Source organism: Alosa sapidissima, chromosome 19, assembly GCF_018492685.1.
Source record: "Alosa sapidissima isolate fAloSap1 chromosome 19, fAloSap1.pri, whole genome shotgun sequence".
Lineage (NCBI taxonomy): Eukaryota > Metazoa > Chordata > Actinopteri > Clupeiformes > Clupeidae > Alosa > Alosa sapidissima.
Window position 1 is genome coordinate 27,379,025 of NC_055975.1, and position 23,442 is coordinate 27,402,466.

General features: G+C 41.7%; 1 long non-coding RNA gene across 1 annotated transcript; it reads right to left on the minus strand.

The window, feature by feature from the left end:
* Positions 1–1,250: 1,250 nt before the first annotated feature.
* LOC121693336 lies at positions 1,251–15,091 on the minus strand. Its single transcript, XR_006025469.1, has 3 exons — positions 15,004–15,091; positions 9,330–9,335; positions 1,251–1,262 (listed from the first exon to the last, which is right to left on the minus strand). It is a non-coding gene; the product is annotated as an uncharacterized LOC121693336 (long non-coding RNA).
* Between the last annotated feature and the right edge of the window lie 8,351 nt (positions 15,092–23,442).

The window sequence follows — 23,442 nt, forward strand, 5'->3', positions numbered from 1 at the left end:
TTTATGGCCCTGATCCAATCTTTTGACTTCGAACTGGTTCGCAGCCCACCTACTCACAAAGCTGGCAAAGAGCTTGATTTGATCCTCAATTGGAATTGCACCACAGACACCCTCATGGTGACGCCTCTCCATCTTTCCGACCACTTCTTCATCCGGTTCAACGTCAGCCTGACAGAAAAGCCTCAGGCTCCTCAGCCGATGGTCACATTCCACCGCAACATCCGCAACCTGTCTCCAACCCACTTTTCCTCTGTGGTCTCTTCCAGTCTACCTCCACTCAGCACCTTCTCCTCTCTAGAGGTTAATGATGCCACAGACTTGCTCTGCTCCACACTGAGCTCGTGTCTGGACGAACTGTGCCCTCTTACTACAAGGCCAGCTCAATCCAAAAATTCTCATCCATGGCTAAATGATACCCTCTGATCACAGCACACCAAACTCAGAGCCGCAGAGAGGAAATGGCACAAATCTAATCTAACTGATGACCTCAAAAACTACCAGACACTCCTATCCACCTTTTCAGCCAGCATCACTGCTGCTAAGATGGCTTTCTACAATGTCAAAATCAACAGCATCACAGACACTGAAACTTTTCTCAACCTTCAAATCGCTACTCGACCCTCAGCCGCATCCCCCTGCATCCAGCCTTACTGCGGATACCCTTCAGCAGTCAATTCTCTACATGCCCACAAGATGCGACAGACTCAGATATTGCACTCCTACAACCTCTGACGGTTGCTGGAACATCTTTTTCAGCATTCGTGTCTCTCTCCAAAAGTGAGGTATAGTATCTAGACTCCTAACATGTAGCAGTCCTACCACATGCTCGTTGGACTCTATACCTATGAGCCTACTTTAGTCCATTTGGCCGACCATCACACCAGCTATCACACATGGGACTAATGCTTCGCTAACCTCTGGCACGTTTCTAACAGAAGCCTTAAAGGAAGCCAGGGCGACCGCTAGGTCATCAGTACTCATTCTGCTTGACTTATCGGCTGCCTTTAATAACCGCATCCTTCTCTCTATACTCTCAAAAATGGGAATCTCCGGCTCTGCTCTCTCCTGGTTTGAATCCTACCTCACAGGATGCTTGTTTAACGTATCATGGCTTGGACAGTTGTCCGTACCAAACCACAGGGGTCCCCCAGGGCTCAGTGCTGGGCCCCCTTCTTTTTGCTATCTACACCACCTCTTTGGGACAGATTATCCGTTCGCATGGCTTCCCATACCACTGCTATGCAGATGACACACAGCTCTATCTGTCCTTTCCACCTGATGATCCCTTGGTCTCGGCACGGATCTCGGATTGCCTCTCAGATATATCTACATGGATGAAGGCACACCACCTCCAGCTAAACCTCTTAAAAACTACTGGTCCTCCCAGCTAAACCTACCTTACATCATGACATCAACATCAAAATTGACTCCCTGTCTGTTGCACCTACCAGGGCTGAGGAGTTGTTCTCGACAACCAACTAACCTTCTCCGATCATGTTGCCTCTGTTGCCAGGTCATGCCGTTTCGCACTCTACAACATACAGGAAATCAGGACTTACTTCACTGAGATGCTACCCAACTCCTGGTACAGGCAATAGTCATCTCACGACTTGACTACTGTAACGCCCTCCTGACAGGTCTCCCAACCTGCACAGTGAAACCCCTTCAGATGATTCAGAACGTGGCGGCATGCCTGGTCTACAACCAACCCAAAATGGCACGTTACCCCGCTGCTCGTCCAGTTACACTGGCTACCTATGACCGCCCGCATAAAATTCAAGTCTTTAATGCTTGCCTACAAAGTAGTCTCCAGTTCTGCTCCCACCTACTTGAATGCCCTCATACAGGCATATGCTACCTCCCGACTGTTCCGCTCCTCAGACGAATGACGTCTAGCTCTACCACCGGTACGCTCAGGCCAATCCAAACTTTGTTCCTCGTTGGTGGAACGCACTACCAGTTCCTACCAGAGCAGAGACATTCCTCTCCATCTTCAAAAAACTCCCGAAGACCCAGCTCTTCAGAGAACATCTCCTCTCATAGCACTACTTACAACTAGTCTTGCTGATCCTAGCACTTACCACTTGACTAGAACTGACACTCGACTGTTTAAAAACAGCACTCACTGATGCACTTATTCTTATTGTACTCTACCTTTTTTAAATTGTCCTAGAATTGTTGAGAGAATTGCTTTAAAAAGCTTAAACTGTTTACCATGTAAGTCGCTTTGGCTAAAAATGCGTCAGCCAGATGTAACGTAATGTAATGTAATGATATATGGGTTACTTAGGTCTAGGTGAAAGCCATCCACAGTGACATGTTTGTTTTTTGAACTCATTTATTGATTCTCATGGTGATGTGATTCAACATAATGTCGTAAATTGGTCTCTACTGTTTATTTTTCTGTTTTATTTCCAGCAGATGATTCTGATTTGATTTAAATTTACTGTATTTACTCATAGCCCTTTATGTCCCAGTGGCTCTTGACCTTGCCACTGGCTGCAGCTGGTCATGAGGCTTGATGCCCTTAGAGATGAAATTGGCTGCAAGGGGGGTGCTGTGGTGCAACTCATACCCGTAGACACGGGCGGGCCTGGACGGCATGAATCAATTTCGTAAACCTAGACATTTCATTCATGTGCAACCGACGTACATGATAAAATCAAGTAATTCCAGCAATTATTTTTTTTTAGTGCAGTTCTTTCACCAATCTATGTGTTTTACATTAACTTACAAAATAGATACTTTAGCTTAGTCCTCAGATAGAGGAGGGTTGCTGCTTGCTCTGTTAAGGTATTTCTGTCCCTCCCAAACTGCCTTGCAAATGGCATGTTTATCAGCCAGAATTTCTAAATTTCCAGGGGGAGAAATCTCCTGCACCCCTCTAACATGCACGTCTACTTTTGAATTAAACACATCCTTCTTGTGTTGAAATTGTGTTGTCATTCCGATTGAGTAATCCACTTTTTCTAATTGAATCAAGTATGGTATGCTGCTTGCTCTGTTAAGGTATTTCTGTCCCTCCCAAAGTGCATTGAAATGGTATGTTTATCAGCCAGAATTTCAAATTTCCAGGGGGAGAAATCTCCTGTCCCCCCTCTAACATATATATATATATATATATATATATATATATATATATATATATATATACAGTATATATATATATATAAGAAACTGGATCCAGAGACGGATGACCACTCCCGTGAAAACAACCCTAAACTTACCGGCTGATAGAGTAACTGAGCACCCATGCCTAATCTCTGGTCCTTCACCAAATACTTCAGCTCAAAACAGGCCTCAAAACTGCAAGTTTAAAATGGCATAAATCTTGGGAGTGAGATGCGTGTCAAGAGTACAACCCCTAAAATACCAGATGGTTTGCATTTTGCATGTTTAAAATGTTGGCTCTTAAATTTCTTCAGTTGGTCGAGTCCATATCCCAAGTTAGCACTAATATATGCATACAGTGCATATGTCCTTTTCTCCTTTTCTCTGTGGCCTTTTTAGACCACATTATGTCCAGTGCTAATGGCCAAGGAGATGTAGGAACTCATGGATGGATGTTTAGCCCTCCCATTCTGGGTTTCTTCCTATGGTCTCAAAGAACTGTCTCTCGTACCTGCATTTCATTGCAATAGTGTGTATAAAATGTTTATACTTTTGTAGAGTTGTGGTTTGCATGTTTCTTACGTTATATATACACACACACAGTATAAGCAACATCTAATGTAGTCCTGTAGGCCTTTGTGTATTTGACAGTTATATATTTTAGGCTTTATATATGGCTTATTATTTACAGACAAAAAATATGCTTCAGCCACTAGCAGGAATAATTTATTGAACACCTGCAATATAGTGGCTGTGTGATTATCTTGCCAGTAGATGGCAGTGCAGAGCATTTCACCACCAAAGTTGCCGACTAGGTTTTTGTACCATACCTACAGTAACTCCTGTTTTTACTTAAACATCCTCCTCCTCATCACCACTGTAATTCTATCATCACTGTTTTACGATTGTGTATGCAAGCCCATGCCAACTTTTACCATTCAGACACTGGTTCACCTGTTCACTGCCTGTGGTTTTACATAGTTTTGATTTACATTTTATTTTAAATCAATATTTATTACTTTTCTTGTTATTTATGCTTGATAACCTGATGGACCCATTCCACATCAGGTCGTAAACTCTGATTCAATTTAGCGAAATGTTTACTCAGCCTTTCCGCTATCAGATACAAAGCTTGTAATATCCAGGGAGGTACTGGGGGGTTACATAGAAATTCAGTGAGATAAAAAAAGTGGACCATGAGAAATTCACTTGTTTATCTGGGACTTTCACTGTAATATAATTTGTGAGCATAAAGAGATATAGGATCGCTCCTCGGCGGATGCCAAGAAGTCTTTTTTTTTTTTTTACAACATTTTCTTGAGAGTGCATGCACTTTTGGCCCGGCCGCGTTGGACGAAATCCAGACTAATTGGTTCAAGGGGACTTAGGTTTGCACAAGGAGACACTGGTTCTTAGAAAGCAAAGTCCCACAGACCAAAACAACTGAGATCATAGGGGGAAGAACTAAGCCCCTCCATGAACTCTTTAAACTTTGAAATGGTCATGTTGACCTACTTTTCTGGGCTGGGGAAGTGGATCCTTTGGAGATGGGCTTGCAGCGCCTGGACGAGAAAGATAGATGACATTGTTCTGTGTTCATTATGATGCAAGTCCTGCACTGAACAAGACAAAAAAAAAACACACATAGATTTTAAAAGATATATTGTTTTTCTTGAAGCATATATGGAATTATTTATCCAAAACATATTGTACAGACCATACTATTCAGCATACTGTCTGCTATTTCAAAACACCTGAAAATATCTCTGCTTTCAAGGTCATTGGAAATGCTATGTCTTGTTTAACCTCTTTTTTCAAAAATTACCACAAGGGGGCAATATTTCATTTTGAACTTGATGAGTTTGACAGGATTGACATTTTGATGACCACATGAGCCAGGTATCATGTTTATTGTCAGGAGAGAACACACTAATTCAGTTGTGTTTTTGAAAGCAAATTGGGCTTTGCCGACTAAATATTGATTTAGATGGAGACTTAGCCTACATCTTACAACCAATGTAAATGTATCTTTGACTTCATGAAAACATACTTGGCATTCATGCATTTGTGTTTTACAGTGATAATTGTGTGATATCTTAACTTTTGACAATTTCCGATTTTCAGTCTCACAAATTGATTTAGTGACATTTAGTTTGAGTTTGGACGAGGCCATTGTTTTTTTTACAGTATTGTTTCAGAATTTCAGTTGAAACATCAACATACTATACATACTGTATGCAAGTGTATTGGTGGCCAGCTGGCATGGTCTGACAGCTGTGCAATAAGTAACGTCCCTCCCTACACCTTAAGAGATGTGTAAGTGTCGGACGATAGCACCCACAGATTTTTGCCTCCTTGCTGACACGTGCTGAGCCATGCTATTGAGTCAACAGAACACAGGTTACACATGACACCATTTTAGAACAACTAGTAAAATACACACACACACACACAAATATTATTTACTCTAATGTCATTTTTTTCACTCTGGGGAGATAAAGAATTTACGGTAAAGAATTTAGCGGACATCGAGGTTGTTGGTTACTGCGCTGCACCTGCAACCATATGGTGTATTGCGATCAGAGTGGGTGCAGAGAGCTGCAAAGTTGCATTGGCAATTAGCTTCCTTTGTCCATTCACTGTCCAGGCAGGCCAGGCCCGAGCCCTGGGACCATTTCTGTGCGCAGGGGCCGCTGGTTCTGATTCAAATGGAAATGGCCCACCATAATAAGTAGGACGCAAGTGGACCCGAGTGAATGCCTTTCCTCCTTAAGCACCGAGATTTCCATAAGACAAAGATCAACGCAAGATGCGTAGGTAATTATTTAGAAATGGACACTATCGCACTGATAGCCTGGGAGTATGGCCACTGAAAACTGCTTAGGGTGAAGAATTCCTTCCTTATCAGCCTCTCTCTCCATCCCTCCCTCCCTCCCTCTCTCTCTCTCTATCACCCTCCCTTTCTTTCTGCTTTACATATCAACAAGATGCAGTTTTCACAGGGAGATAATGAAAAACACAAGAAAGAAAAAAATCTCTCTTATGCAATACAATATATGCCTCCATATCAATATTCAAATGTCCTCTGCTCGGAGAGGTTCTCAGTCGTCAGAGGACTATGGGGCAGAGCTGGCACAGGGCCGGCCCTGGCCCTGGCCCCTGCACCAGACGAGTACCAGAGATGCTGCAGCGAGATAACGTTGCGATAACGTTGAGATAACGTTGATTGAGATGCTATCTCTGTAATTTGTTTCTTCAGCAGACGCTTGCCGCATCGATGTGAAATCATTGATGATGGTGCAGCGAATACTAAGTCTAAATGAATAAATATTTATTTCATTTGATAAAGCAAATGAAAATAATACATTACTCAAGATAGTTGGGTATTCAGCTTTTCTTATTTGGACCCTGTGACCCCTGGTGTGTGCAATAAGTTGATGCATGGGTGTGCATATGCAGCCGAAACGTTGAAGCGATCATCACAAGCACTCACCACTATTCTGTGCATCACCTAGAGAGGACAAACTGGCTGACGCACAAACGTTAAAGTGCATTTAAGGTCAAATCACTGACTGACGTGCGATCGTTGACGTGCATTTAGTGTAAAATTCACTGTTAATCATGTTGGCATGTTAACAAAAGATGATGGATGATGCTCGGATTTTACTGAACTACAGTGCAATGATGCATGTGTAGTTCATTCACAGGCCTTTATTTTAAGTGTTGTGTGTGTGATTTAATGCCAGGTGTCAGAGACGGAGCCATCACATCGTGGACATCTGGAGGTGATCGAGAAGAGAGAGAGGAAGGGTGGGGGGGTCAAGGGGGGTGCAGCCAGATCTGACCTCCCTCCTCCTCCGACTGACGTCTTTATAAAGCAATGTTAGCGCATGAGCTAAACAGAGCCTGTGTTATCAGGACAGAGCTGAAGATAACGGACGAATGCAATCAGAAGGAATTTTGCCAAGTGTTCTCATTATCATGTGGGGAATGTAAATACAAGTATAGAACTCAATTCAAAAGAATGTGGGCCTCTGAATCATCCAGGATGCCATAGACAACCTCTGTAAACCACTAGTCACATGTTGAACGAAGGCTGCACACAGTGGTATTCTTGGCACTTCCACACCTTGACACTTCAGGTCAGAAGCATTTAGGGTAGAGTGGGAGAAAACGCCCCCCTTAAGGAATATGTGATATTACTGTGAAACAAAAAGCTAAATATGTGTAGAATTGCTATCCTAGTTTTGACAATGTCATGAATTATAAGCCAAATATGACAATTGTCCAGAGTTTACAAATAATTAGTATTTTAACAACAAAACAAATCTGGGGTAAAATGTCCCCCAAGGGTGGGGTAAAATGCCCCCCAAGGGTGGGGCAAAATGCCTCCACCCTGTTAAAGCAATGCCCCTCATGCATTAATAGTAAAATCAAAAGTAAACAACTAAAGTAAACAAAATAAAATTTGGAGCAATAAAATGTAATCAATAAATTGATTACAAGCTACTATATTTAATATATAGTTGAGAATAGCCAACTTTCTATGTAAGATAGCTAGCCGATGCGCTCAAAAAAGTCACAAATTAACTTGTCAAGCGGTACAAAGTTTCTCTTACTGTACATCGTCAATGCATGCCCAGATTGAGCAATATTGCAGGACAACCACATAACCGGCTCCATGTGTTCCGATTGGATGATTCAAATGATTAATGTTATCATACACATCAAGTCTGAGCAAAATATTAATTAAATTAAAGTTTCATCGTGTTGCTTTAAGCCATACATGGGGCAGCTTGTTGTAGGGCAACCACATAACCTGTTCCATGGGTTCCAATTTGATTATTAAAGTTATCAAGAAACTGATGATTGAAGTTCTCAAGAAACTTGAGGTTGGTGTGTGTGTGAGCAACCAACACATTACTCACCTTGCACTGCATCATCTTCCTGAATCTCAATATTCTGATTACAACAACTCTGGGCAAAGTCAGCACCAGTCAGAGGCTACATTCATTGTTTTGCACCTTTTCACTACAACTACAAAAATACAGACCTATAAAGTATTTTGATACAAAATACAAAGCCATTTGCTTCAACAAAATAAAATACAAATAATAACATACTATTTTATATTTGAGATACTTATTTTAAATTCATGTATCAGAAATACTGCCTATCCTGTTGGCTGCAGCAACTCAAACTAGGTAGTACCGATTTTTTTGTGTTCATGTCAATTTCGATCCAATTTGATCCCACCCAAATGTAGTAGGCTAAAACTGGCCCTTAGCCTAGTCGTTGTTTAATATTAACAGTAGGCCTAGGCTATATCGAGTTCAAACTGTGGTTTAACCCAAATGCAGCTCAATTTCTGTCACTCTGGAAAACGTGCTCAGCGCTGCCAGGTTCACTTGTGCAGTCATGACGTAATGTAGGCCTATGGCAAGCCGATTGAGCATTTATTCTGATATCTTGATATCAGGCAGAATTGTCATGTACATGTAAGCCATTTTTGTCAACTAGTTAACTAGTGAGCCATGTTTGTGTGAACTAGTTAACTAGTGAGGGCCAAAATATGCACACTAGTTAACTAGTGGGAGCCAAAAGGCTCACTAGTTAACTAGTGTACACATTTTAGCTTCACTAGTTAACTAATGAGAGCCAGAAATGTCTACTAGTTAACTAGTAAAGGCCCAAATGCATACCAGTTAGCTAGTTGAAGGCTTTTGGGTCTCACTAGTTAACTAGTGACAGCCAAACATGTGCACATGTTTACTAGTGAAGGCAAAACACCTCACTAGTTAACTAGTTGGAGTAGGTCAAAGTCACTAGTTAACTAGTGAACCATAAATGGCTTACTAGCTAGCTAGGTGATGGCAGTAGGCTCACTAGTTAACTAGTTGATGCATCATTTGCCCAAACTAGTTAACTAGTGAGGTCATACATGCATACTAGTAAACTAGTTCAAGACAAAATTCACACTAGTCAACTAGTGGCGCAGAATTCAAATTAGGAGGCGGAGAATTCTGGAAATTGAGGCTTTCTATTGGCTCCCTATGTCCAAATAGAACATGACAACCAATCTCAGTGCAGAATTTCACGAAATCCCACCCACAACATTTGCATGTGGCACACAAGTTAACATGCTGGCCAAAGGTACTCTAGCTAGTAAACTAGTGGCTTCAGTGTGACACTTACATGTAAACTAGTGAAGGCAGAACTGCTCACTAGTTAACTAGTGAAGACACAAATGCCCACTAGTTAACTAGTGAGGTCTAAAAAGTGTCACTAGTTTACTAGTGTGCACCAAAACACCCACTAGTGAACTAGTGATGGCAATTTCCATTCGACTAGTTAACTAGTGAGGTGCAAAAAGTGTCACTAGTTTACTAGTGTGCCCCAAAATGCCCACTAGTTAACTAGTGAAGGCCATTTCAGCCCCACTAGTTAACTAGTGAGATGCCAAAATGGTCACTTGTTAACATGTAAAGGCCAAAATACCCACTAGTTTACTAGTGAGGGTGTTGTGGGCCTTACTAGTTAACTAGTGACATGCATATTTTGTTCACTAGTTAACTAGTTACACCTAAAAACACAAACAAGCTGACCGTTTTTGTCCACTAGTTAACTGTGGACTAGTGGACAACAAGTGAAGCTAAAATGTGTTCACTAGTTAACTAGTGAGGCTTTTGGCTCCCACTAGTTAACTAGTGTGCATATTTTGGCCCTCACTAGTTAACTAGTTGACAAAAATGGCTTGCATGTTGGCCTGATATCAAGATATCAGAATAAATGCTCAAGCGGCTGGCCAAATTACATAGAAGTTAACAAGTGGGAATTTGACATTCAGTAGTCAGCTAGTAAACATTTTTGTACCTTACTAGTTGACTAGTAAAATATAGAAGTCTTTAAACTAGTTAACTAGTGCACATTTCAGTGTCCACTAGTTTACTAGTGAACATGCTGAGCATTACTAGTAAGATATGAAACATATGAACTAGTTAACTAGAGAGAATTTGGGCCTTACTAGTTAACTAGTGGACAAAAATGGCTTGCATGTACATGACAATTATGCCTGATATCAAGATATCTGAATAAATGCTCAATCGGCTTGCCATATAGGCCACCTGTTAGAATGCACCAGAATAAAGGAAATTATATCTACTCAGTTAAACAAAATCCTGGGGGAGAACCACCTGACCCCCCGTTTGAAATGTATCCGATGCCCTTGCATTTAACCTGACCAATCCTTGAATAGCAGTTAAACCTTCCCCCTATCCCCTTCTGCATAAGCTTGCCCATCAACAGAGAACATAAATATTTAAATATAGCCATAGTTTATAGAACGTAAGGAAAAGGTAAAGGTGACTGATATTGAAAGATTGATTGATTGATTGATTGATTGATTGATTGATTGATTTTATTTAAAGTGACAAAGAAGTTAAAAATAAACCAAATAGTCAGTTTATGATCAGGTTCTATTGAAGAAGCGAATAAGAATTTGGTTTGCTACAGCAGGCTTGCGTTTGGTGGGCTCCAGGGCTTGTCAGTGTGCTGGCAGAGCTACTTGGCTCCACCTGAATGTCAGTGGTCCTGATTGTTAAAGCAACACCAAAGAACTTTTCCTCTGTCACACCACACTATTTGTTTATCCAGCAAAGGCTTTGCAAATAACGATGTCCATAGACAAGGTAGAATATGTTGCATGATTTTATGAAAGTACGTTGTACTGCGACATCATGCAAGTCAAATTTGTAGTTTCTTATGTCTCATTACATCGAACTACAAACCCGCTGCCCGATCTGGCAAACTTACATAGTGCGGTTATAGCCGATAGAGGGCCGCGAAGCGAATGCAGAAGTGCCGTTCACCCTGTTACGAGTTGATGAACCACGGAAACAATTTTGGAAACATTATTTTAAGGTACAAAAAAGTATTTGGTGTTGCTTTAACTATTCAGCGAGCCTACAAATGCATTCAATTGAAGTATTTATGAGAGATGTACTTGCTTTGTGCTAGGGGTACTCGGTGTACTTTACTTGACAGTATCGACATAAGAGTGACATGACACTGTCATGAATGTGTCATAAACAAGTCATAAATGATTCGTTTTTTGTCATAACAAGTTAGGGTTAGGATTAGGGTTGGGTTTAGGATTAGGGTCAGAGTTAGGGTTAGGATTAGGGTTAGGGTTAGGGTCAGGGTCAGAGTTAGGGTTAGGATTAGGATTAGGGTTAGGGTTCATATGTTCATGACAGTGTCATATGTTCATGACAGTGTCATGTCACTCTTATGTCGATGCTGTCATGTAAAGTGTTACCCTTTGTTTATCCATTTATTTTTCTTCCCAAATGTGTTTGAGTAAAATCCGAGTAGACATAGCAACACCATGTAAACACAATGCGTCTACTACATGTCTTGAATATGAGTACATAGCGGGTCTTGGAGGAGAGAAAATATCACAATTCCTTGCCATTTCTTGTGATAGATCTAAATGGGACACATACTCAGGTTTCTTCCGAGGAAGAGGCCCATGCACTATTCTGGAGAAACCCCATTTCCTGCTCTGAATGCTCAGGAGTGTCTCCTGGAAGTGGCTATTGGGTGTGTGCGCTGCCGAGAGATGTTTCCGTTTAAGACGGACACGCCATCTGGCCAGTAAGGTTATGTGCAGATGGGACTATGGGAACCAGAGGGGATTCTGGGTAAGAGTTTGTGGGGGCGAGGGTCAGTAATGATGGGGACCGCGGTCAGTCCAATAGAGATCAACTGCTTTGAACCAAAGCTATTGGACTGTGACAGGGCCAAAACAAACTTTGAAACAGTACACTGACTATTATTTGTAGTCTATGTACAACAGATGTAGTGATGTTGGTGTCTTTAAACAGGAAACAAATTGAGTTATCACACCGTGTTGGCATTCAATCACCTTTCAAAAAAAGCATTTAGCTGCTTAGCAATCTTGCTGACATGAACCAAAGTGGCGCTGAATAATTGCTGAAGATAGAAAAGATCTCTTTTTGCACGGACAAACTTTGAGAAAACCCAGCTCACAAAAAGAACATGTAAAGAGTAGATAACTGATGCAGGCCAAAGGTATATTTTCTTTATGAGTGTATAGTGCACCTCTGTCTATCCTTGCTCCCTTCAAAGAGCAGGTGCTTGATATGTAGGGCAAACTTGCAACTTCAATATAATCCGTTAATAACTTACAGATGTAATAATTTAAAGATGAGGTGTAAATATCTGCCTCATGTATAAAAGATGATAATTGATTACGTTTATAGAGGAAGAGATAGTAAGGAGGGAGAATTCTTGGCTCTGAACTACTTGGGCCTTGACCAAAACACACTAGCTTAAGGCACATATCTCTATTTCACCGTCCTATTAGAATACATTCCAGTGAGAAGTGCCGTGTGGAAAACATATTTTCTCCCGACAGGAATGGTATTTTGAAAGTCTATCAATCTATCTTTGACTATGAAAAGAGACACTTTGTTCGCACTCACCCTGGAAATAACACAGAGGCAAGTTGGACGTTTCCACTGAGTTAATTTCATTGTTTTAGATCCTCGATGGTGGGCCGTGGATACCATGAGACCGTAACTCACAGGAAATGCCTCTTTAATGTGCAGCCAAGTGTAAAAGCCAAACATCTGAACGACTCTGTCAGGACTGGCCCAGCATAGACTGTACACACGCACCACACAGGCCATGAAGAACCGGGTAGAAGAAAACATAATGCAACGCAACATAACGCAACGCAGCTCAACACAACGCTACACAACACAACATAACGCAACACAGCACAACACAACGCAGCACAAAGCAACACAACACAACGCAACGCAACACAACGCAACGCAACACAACACAGCACAACGCAAAACACAGCACAATGCAACACAACACAGCACAGGAGTTAAAGGATCACCTGACCTGACATGTCTTTAGAGGTCAAGTCTGCGATTCCAGTGAGAAGCTGATCGAATGAAACTGTGTGGGAGTCTCTCCTCCACATTGTGTCTGCTTTGAGGCGCCAGGATTGAGGATACTCAAGGGGAATTCAAACAGAGGTCACTCAAACAGAGGTCATTCAGACGGCGTGAATTGGCCCTCCGTAACAGTCTTTGAGCACCTAATTGTACAATTAAAATGAATTGACTAGACGCGCCAACCCCCTGCTGCATGGGAAAGACCTTTTGGCCCTGGACCTGCCTGACAGCACTGGTCAGTCTTAAGGCCAACAATAAGATGCATAGGGCTAGTAAATACAGTACTTAAAGGTGCTCTAAGCGATGTTGGGCAACGTCACTTCTGTTGACGTTCAAACAAAACAGAACGCTAGCTCGCCCCTCCTTCCCCTCCGTCCCATGCCACTCAAACTCTCCTGAACGCGCATCTCATTGGTGATTGGCTGGAACAGTTTGTTATGTTTCATGGTCCAGGCTGCACAGAGTAGTATTCTTCACCAAAAGGAATATTCCACACCTTGACACTTACTGTAGGTCAGACACATTTTCCTCCCAATTCCTTGGATCTGATGTTGTCTTCATGTATACGTACTGTAGGCCTACAATGACTCATTAATAAATATAGGCATTACAGTAATAAAGATAGACACAAAAAAGACACATTTCCTCCTGTTTGTCGCACCCCACCTGCCATGTCTCAGTTCCCCACTAGTGGGACCCGCCCAGAACCATGAGAAGGACTGGAATTAACCACCACCAAGCACCACCCCCTAGCCTAAGCTTGTAAGATGGGAATTTATAATCAATTGAAGAAGCGAGTTTCTGGCCTGCAAGTCTGGACTGAATCGGCTTTTCTTATTCACTGAACTAAATCTAGTTCATGTCAGGTCTCTTATTCTGTACCACTACAGTCTAAACTAAATCCAGTTCATGTCAAGTCTCTGTCCTCATTCACACACACAGACATGGGCAGTATTTTAATTATATGTATTTTAAATACGTATTACTTTAGCGTATTTTGTAATTTGTATTTTGCAGGATTGGAACAAATCTAATCTAGTTTGTAACAAAATACTTTAAGGGATTGTATTTAGAGTATTTCAAATACTTACATTTTTTCTCTAATAAGCCAACATTTCATCACTCAGTTAAATATACTAACCATTACAATAAGCTATGCTTATCATAGTCCGGGAGCCAAAGGCCAGAATCATGGGGAACCTGTTTTTTTTCTTTGTTGTTTCTTGTTGCCTTCATTCTCCATAAGAATAGGGTGGGTGCCCGATGAGATCCCTTGGGCAATTCCCTATATTCAGCTCTAAGTTTGACCTATCGTAACTCCCCCTATTACCGTCGGTCCCGTATTTCCACCGTCTTGCGTGTATGTGTCACTTAATATCAATTTCTATACAAACCAAGACAGCAGACTCCTAAAGAAACGCAACCACCCACACCATAGGTGTATCTAAATTAGCTATGTACCAAAAATGACATTTTACCGTGACTCAAAGAGCTGTATTTAGCCAATTTAATGTCACCCTATAGACAAGTTAAAAGCTTTATATCTGTCTTTTCTGTTTCATCATCCCCTTAGAACATTGAAAGTCAAAAAAAAAAAAAAAAAGTAACTAACTTCAGGAGCTTGAATTGTCAGGTGTGTCAAGTCAAGACTAAAATGTGAAACATTAGGACATGGACCCCATATGATGACCTCTGACCCCATGACCTTGAGTACCTAATAGCTGATCATTCTCACTACAGGACAGTATTAAAACCACTTAATGGATTTGACATGAGGATTCATGCCAGGGATAACATCCGCAGAGGTATGCACAAATAATGGAGCAGACGGACACAAAGACCTCCCCGATGCAGAAAGAGTTTTCTCCAACGATTTAATTAATTCTGTATATTGGGACACCTTGGATGTTATTCTGTTTGTCCCCCATGTTGCCAGCCATTTATGTAGGCAATAGGCATGCATTTATAGCACAAAAAGGGAAATGCAGTTCAGTTTAAAAAGAGGCTGACCTGTTAAATTTGTCGTTCTACATTCATTGGTTACGGAAATTATGGTGGGTAGTATGCTATATCAGTGGATTCTCAACTGGTCTGGCTTTCGAACCCACAACTTACTTTGGAACCCATATATATTTTTTTTAGCGTTCAAGCCAATGGATATGGTGAACTACATGTGCAAGACAAGCGAAGTTTGGCATTAGCCTACATTTGTGAAGTCTTCAACTCTTGATGTCACCTTTCAAAGTACTCGACAGGTATGACTTTGACAGGGGTTCCTTGTTTCCATGTGCCATTTTAGTTTTGATGGTTTCATGCTCTCATGTGCCAGCCATCTACTGCATACCACACAATGGGGTTTCCTATTTTGTCCTCAGTTTAAGTCAATCCATATCCAAGCCTACTGTAGGCTACTTCAAATATTCAGGGTAGCAGTCTACTTGCGTTTACAGTGTACCACTAAAATGATGTCTAACATGACCTGTCACATAAACATTAGCACAGTAACACACTGTGCTATGTTACAGTTGATTCCACTGTTGCGAAGTTTGCTTCTTGTCAGTTCAATCATCGATATAAGATGCTGTTTTTTTTTTACCAGATCTACTTCATAGGAGCACCAATGTACAGAATTAATAGCCCTCTGCCAGCCAATCAGAAAATAGTATTTCTTGTCTCTTTGGGATACGTTTTAAATAATATGACCTGTAGATTCTTTTTAAAAAGTTGGTATACCGATTATTGTGTGGATATTTTTGTATTTTCAAATGACTAATTACTTGTATTTTAATTAAATACATTTTTACATACATTTCATATCAGTATTTTGTATTTTATTTTGTTACATTTTATGAGCCAGTATTTGTAGTTTGTAACAAAATAGTTTTTGATGTATTTGTGCCCACCTCTGCACACACACTGAAATAAATCCAGTTCATGTCAAGTCTGTCCTCATTCACACACACTGAACTAAATCCAGTTCATGTCAAGTCTCTGTCCTCATTCACACACTGAAAATAAATCCAGTTCATGTCAGGTTCACACAGACCTACAAACCTGGGGCTAACGGTTGCCTGTCAAGGGAAAAAAGAGGGACTGAAACAGGTATATGAAAATGAGAATGTTTATAACGTCACATGAGGCGAAAGCTCCACTCACAAAGCAATGTTTGATACAGGGCACGTTCGAGCTTGCCTGGCCAGGGCGGGATGCAGTTTAGCAGAATGATATATGGACAAAGTATGTTTTTGCCAACATCTTTAATTTACTTACTTGCAAAAGATGAATCTTAATCCTGACTCCAATTATTTTAGTGAAGTGAATTTGATAGATGGATAGATAAGGTAAGGTATGCATAGTAAGGCAAGGTAAGGTGCTCTCTGTGTGCGTGAGTGTCATGGTGATAGTGCAAATGAGTGAGTCCAACAGTGCAACAGTGCAAGAATAAAGTCTATATATCTATCTATCTATCTATCTATCTATCTATCTATCTATCTATATATATATATACAGTATATATATATATATATATAGGTATATAAAAGTATAAGTGTGGCTACAGTTCGGCTGTGGCATGGAGGGAGGGGTTATGCATATGTGCTAATGTGCTAATATAGCACGCAAACAGTGAGGCAGAAAGACAGTGGTAAAAAGTGGCTAGTGGACAGACAGTATCCAAAAATGGAGGGGGTGAAGAGGCAGACAGACTATGCAGAGAAGTCTATCTCTCCTCTTCCCTTAAGTGAAGCATTGAACAGTTCAATGGCCCTGGGGACATTTGACTTCCTCAGTCTGTCTGTTGTGCAAGGCAGTGAGCGAAGTCTCCAGCTGATCAGGCTCTTAACAATAGTGCTGTGGAGTGGGTGACATTGTCCAAGATGTTGATCAGTTTGTTCAGGGTCCTTTTGTCAGATATTGAAGTGATGTACTCCAGTTCAGCTCCAACTACAGAGCCAGCTTTCCTTACCAGCCTGTCAATACGCCCAGCATCCTTCTTCCTTGTGCTTCCTCCCCAGCATACCACTGCATAGAAGAGGACGCTGGCAACAACAGACTGGCAACATGGTATCTGGCAAGATACAGGGCACTTTTTGGCCTTTATAACACAAATATCATATATGATACTCAAATTTCAGTAGATAGTTCATATTCTAAAATTGCTTATATTTACTGATGCTGCCTGCTTAAGGTTTGGTGGAGTCAAATGAAAATGTATTCCAGTTCAGAAGCAGATGAGATTATATCATCTATTATCTGTATCAGTATATGGGTTGGTTTTATGAATTAACTATTCTGAATAAAAAGAAAATGGCACAGACTTTTTCAGAGATTTGTTTGACGACACAGACTTCATAGTTCAAACTGAGGTTAACTCATACCTGACTGAGGGGCTTATTAGTTCACAATCACATAATTTTCCAGTCCATTTACCATTTCACAAGGGATCATTTATTTTCTGTAATTTTGTTCACACACGACACGCTCTACCGATACCAGAGGGAAGATTCATTGTAAGTGCAGAGACACTATGTCTGGCCCTTGTGTGAGGAAACTATTGACGGACTTGGCAACACTGTTGCAAACAGCGATGCCAAAGGGGACAAAGGTTTGCTCTTGTTCTCTCCATTATATTTTCACTGGTTACCAATGAGAAGCTTTGTTGCTTTTCGCACCATAAAAGCCCACACAACAATGGGGCTCCTTTCTTTCCTGCGTTAGTGCATGCAGGCACTGTGTTCGAGCTGAGGGAGTGAGCGGCGTTTACAGTAAACTGCAGCATTCTCCACTGCAGCGTCATGCCCAGCTGAGCCACTAGAGGGCGCAGTAAGGAATTGATTCATCACAGGGGGAGCTAATCTGAGCTGAAGTGAGGTGGTTACCGATAGGTGCTTGGGGTCACACACCTTTGCTTAGGTGAAACTCACTCTCACCCTGGTCTTCCAAACGATAGCTGAGACAACCCCAGACAGGTTGACTTCTGAAGTGGGTCTGGATAAATGCTGGACTCGATCGCTTACTGGGTCAGTGGTCATCTGGAAAGGGCATCTCACTGGCATGGCATTTAAAACATGTGCATGCCTATGTGTCTGTGTCTGTTTACGTATGTGTGTGAGTGTGTGTGTGTGTGTGTGTGTGTGTGTGTGTGTGTGTGTGTGTGTGACAGTACTCATTTACCCAGCTGGGTGGCAGCCAGAGGGTATAGGGGCATGGATCAGGTGCTGGCACTCTGGCGTCACCGTCTCTGTCTAGGCGAGAACATGCGAAAACGTCTGTGCTGGTCCAAGTGTGTTCAGATGTCACCCCAAGACTTCTGTCCATCTGCCAGAGTGTATGCATAGGTGTGTGTGTGTGTGTGTGTGTGTGTGTGTGTGTGTGTGTGTGTGTGTGTGTGTGTGTGTGTGTGTGTTTGTTTGCCTGCTCGTCTGGCTGAATGTTTGTCCGTCTGCCACTTTCCCTGTCTGGGTTGGTGATCTCAAAGCTGAAAGGTCAGGGCAACTGTCCAGTCCAAACTGGACTGACGGCTCATCAATCAGTGGGAGAGCACAGGCAGACAGAGCGCGACCATTCACTAGGAAACCTCAATCTCAATGAGCAGGAATTACAATTACAGGGTTAAAAAAAAGAAGGAAACCCCCCCGCACAGCTACTCTGGCAATAGAAAACACTGGGATTGTTTTAGAGGACTGATATATTACTCTGAATGTACTCTTGAAAGGATCCTTTGAAGTTTATCACACATTGACTGGCAGTTGGACTATTTCATATTATGCTTGTTAGATGAACAAGTTGTGTCACGCTATGTTTACCCATTTACCCTTGTAAGTGTAAAAATATGTATTCGCTGTCCAGGACAGCTGTACAAAAGTGCTCCTCCTCCTCCTCCTCTCTTTTTTGGAATGTTTTGGCTCCCACTTCTGTTTTTTTTTTATTGGGGGAGCAAGGAAGGAAGTGCAGCGTGACCTTGAGAGCTCCCATCTCTATAGAATGAACTATTCACACATCATTTATTTGGAGACCGGTGAGGGCAGTTCTGCGTCAATATCAGCTCGTTTCTCAAGTCCTGTCCGGCGCCCGAGACAGACGCCAAACGCACTCACAAACTCAATCTGTGTTGTCCTCAAGCGTTCCAGAATCTTTATGCCTAATATTGGAGAGCCAAGGAATGTAGGCCTATGGGTGCGCCATCAGCGTAAATCTGTTTAATAAATGGACTCAGGGATCAGTGATGTCAGGTCAATTCCAGCGGTCTTGAGTCTGTGAAAATGGTTTCATTTTTAATCAGAGGGCTGCTATGAGCCTGGGTGATTGTGGGGGCCTTGTGACACAGATTAGCTGATACACACACACACACACACACACACACACACACAGACCCACACACACACACACACTTGTCTGATGAGTGTGATGCCATCAGTTCATTGGGGTGCCAGCCGATGTTTGCGCCCCTTGACTGACTGTCTGTCTCCTTTTCTCCTCGGGGTCGATGACCCTGTGATGGCCGTCTGTCCATCCAGCGGTCTCTGATTGGGCTAAGGTGATGTTTTTGATGGCTGGCGCAGGACCATGGCTCTCTTGCTCTGGCGGGAGGACACAATCAACGCCCGTCGTCGACACACACAAAAGGCCAGTTTCATTTAGCTCCAAGCCTCCCCCACCCCCCGGATCTCAGCAGGTCAGAGTTCTGGAGCGTCAGCTTTTGTCTGAGAAGGTCATTGTGGTGTCGGCAGCTTTCTCTGCGGGCCTTTGGGCTTGACAAAAGCCCGAGTGATTGAGTTTTAGCCCGGAGACAGAAGGCAATCACAGGCAGCGGCAGATCTGTGAGAGAGGGGTCAGGGTTTATCTGCGAGGAGAGGACTTCGGTGTCACCCGGCCTTAAAGACTTGAGCTGTCTCATACGGTCCACTGTAAGGATGGACAGCTGCCGCTGGACTTGAGTGTTTTTTTAGTCTTTTATAGCAGCGGCCATATCAGTGAGCCAAAAAGGACATTTTAGTTCAAATGTTTTGTATGTGTGCCGTAGTAGGATACAAAGGGAGTGATCATTCAAGCAGGTGGATGAACACTCTTCGTATGAAGAGAGGAAACCTTAGTTGACAGAATCAATCAGTGAATGCTTCTCTGTAATTTAGATGGACTGACATACTATAAGCTTCCATCAGGACAGCTGAACAGGCCATTGAATATGGGTGCTGTGGAAGTTTTATTTAATTCAATTTATTTAATTGCTAATGTTCCCATAGACTGAAATAACATTAATAAAGAAAAAGAGGGGGAGAAAGAGAGATCAGTATCAGAAGGAAAGAGAGAAGAAAGAAGAGATATTTCTCCCTCCATATATGTCTTCCCTACAAGCCAATCAAGATAGCAAAACATCCTGCTTAAACAGAAACCTTTTTGCAAATAAATCCTCAATGAATATGTGTAAATTGTAAATCAAATGCAACCCTGTTGAAGCACTTACTCTCTGGGTAAAACTGATAAGAGAGCTTCTACTGTAGGTCATATCGGCTGTACGAGGCCTTAATCCATGTAAAACCCATCCTGGGTATTATACATTACTTCACCACATTATATAATATTTCACCCATGGAAATGTTTACCTTAAACAAGTACCAATTATTCAAAAGGCCAATGGGTTCATTATACTACAGCTCTGGAAAAAATATATAATAAGAGATCACTGCAAATTTGAATATGACCATCGACTCATTTGAATATCACTCAGCAACCATAGGATGACATCAGAAAAATGTGCAGCAGTGGTCTTTCATTTTTTCCCAGAGCTGTAGTATAGGTAAATATTTCCATGGGTAAAATATTATATAATACAATATTTAATTATATAATATAATATAATATAATATAATATAATATAATATATTATAATATAATATAATATAATATAATATAATATAATATAATATAATATAATATAATATATAAAAGCAATATTTGCACTACTTCCAAGGACACATACTCTTACCATAATTACTTTACATTTTACATAATTACTTCCACTTGTGTATGCTGCATCACAATGTCAATTCCCTGCTTGGAATTTGAAATCTGGTAGACACAATTGTATTTGTTCATCCGGTTACACTTTACTTGAAGGCATTTACATAAGAGTGACATGACACTGTCATGAACATTATAAACAAGTCATAAACATTTATGACATACTGTAATGCTTCTGTCAAGTGTCATTCGGTTTTGACATGACAAGTCAGGGTTAATGTCATTACAAGTAGGGTTTTTGTCATGACAAATTAGGGTTAGTGTCATTCGGTTTTTGTCATTACAAGTTAGGATTAGGGTTAGTGTCATGTCACTCTTAGTATATATAGTGTATATATAATCTTTTGATCCTGTGAGGGAAATTTGGTCTCTGCATTTATCCCAATCAGTGAATTAGTGAAACACACTCAGCACACAGTGAACACACAGTGAGGTGAAGGAATCCCGGCGCAGTGAGCTGCCTGCTACAACAGCGGCGCTCGGGGAGCAGTGAGGGGTTAGGTGCCTTGCTCAAGGGCACTTCAGCCGTGGTCAGGGTTTGAACCGGCAACCCTCCGGTTACAAGTCCGAAGCGCTAACCTGTAGGCCACGGCTGCCCTATGTAGATACCTTCAAGTAAAGTGTTGCCGTTCATCCTTATAGTGTTGGGATATAGAACGTATTTATCTTGTCCTGTATGTGTCATTTATTATACAGCTCTTTACAATGCTAGTAGAATGCTTCATTGACTTAAATGGGATTTCCCAACATTTTACGATAAAATATATTCATGTAATTACCGCTGAAACATATAATTACCGCTGTCAATGGCAACAGGTTTTTTGGCTTCTGATTTACGTCTTCCATATCACTCCAGTAGTTCGGTCACCTCTTGCAATGGAACTTCATTCAGAAGTGAAAGCAGACGGTTGATCAGCTGTCTTCTAAAGACTTTTTTCGTTGGCAAGTACCCGTATAAAAAGCGGGATAATGTATGGAACACCGGTCATTATCGGGAAAATAAGTCTCTTTGGGGCGAAACAAGTCTGGTTCGCCCTGTTGGGACTTATTTTCCCGATACTGACCAGCATTCCACACATTATCCCTTACACATAAGCTACTGGATGTCTTAATGTCCTTTGGGATGAGTAAAAAGTGTCCGTCTATCTGTCTGTCTGTCTGTCTGTCTACAAAGAAGGAAGAGCCATATTCCATCCATGAATGATTTTGTAGTAACAAAAATACAACAAGAATACAAATAATAATAATAAAAACAAATCAACTATAAACGCAGCTCAGAGTGGAGGGGATAGCAGCGTTTTAACGCAGCTCAGAGTGGAGGGGACAGCAGCTCAGAGTAGAGGGGACAGCAGCTCAGAGTGGAGGGGATAGCAGCGTTTGAACGCAGCTCAGAGTGGAGGGGATAGCAGCGTTTGAACGCAGCTCAGAGTGGAGGGGACAGCAGCTCAGAGTAGAGGGGACAGCAGCTCAGAGTGGAGGGGATAGCAGCGTTTGAACGCAGCTCAGAGTGGAGGGGATAGCAGCGTTTGAACGCAGCTCAGAGTGGAGGGGATAGCAGCTCAGAGTAGAGGGGACAGCAGCTCAGAGTGGAGGGGATAGCAGCGTTTGAACGCAGCTCAGAGTGGAGGGGACAGCAGCTCCTGAACACAGAGGCCCCTCCACTTTAGGGTCTCTGAGTAGACCAAGAGGAGATGCACACAATTAGTCTGACCACACACTAAAACAGACAAACAAACAAACAAACAAACAAACAACCCAAATGGCCTCCTGCCAGTGGTGTATCACAAGATAACTATAAACACACAAAACCCAAACAAATACACACCAATGAGCATATGACTGATTACACTGGTTAACAGCAGCAGTAATGGCAAAATGAACTCCTGACAGTGATGGAAGCAAGAAAAGATAAAGACATATTACAGAAAAAAATAAACAGTCAAGTGCTCAAAGGGAACTCATCCATGGATATGGATGTGGAAGAGTGCTGTTCAATCACTCTCCCCCAACCCACATTTTCCATACTAGTCAGGGATCAAACTGGTCAGCCCTTCAGTTACTCCGATCCCTAACCACTAGGCCACTACCGTACTATTCCAACCAGCTTAAGAACATTGAACTAATTTTACATTCTCATAACACATTACATATTACATAAGAGATTGGGAAAGAAGAAAGGACTCTACTTGGGGAACCACTGTCTGAATATTAGCCCTGGGAAAGGACAATAAACAGCTATAAGGTGCATGAAACAGCACTTGTCCTTTTTAGCATGAGGCAAAAAAAAAAAGACACTGTAGAATATCCAGAGGAATTTATG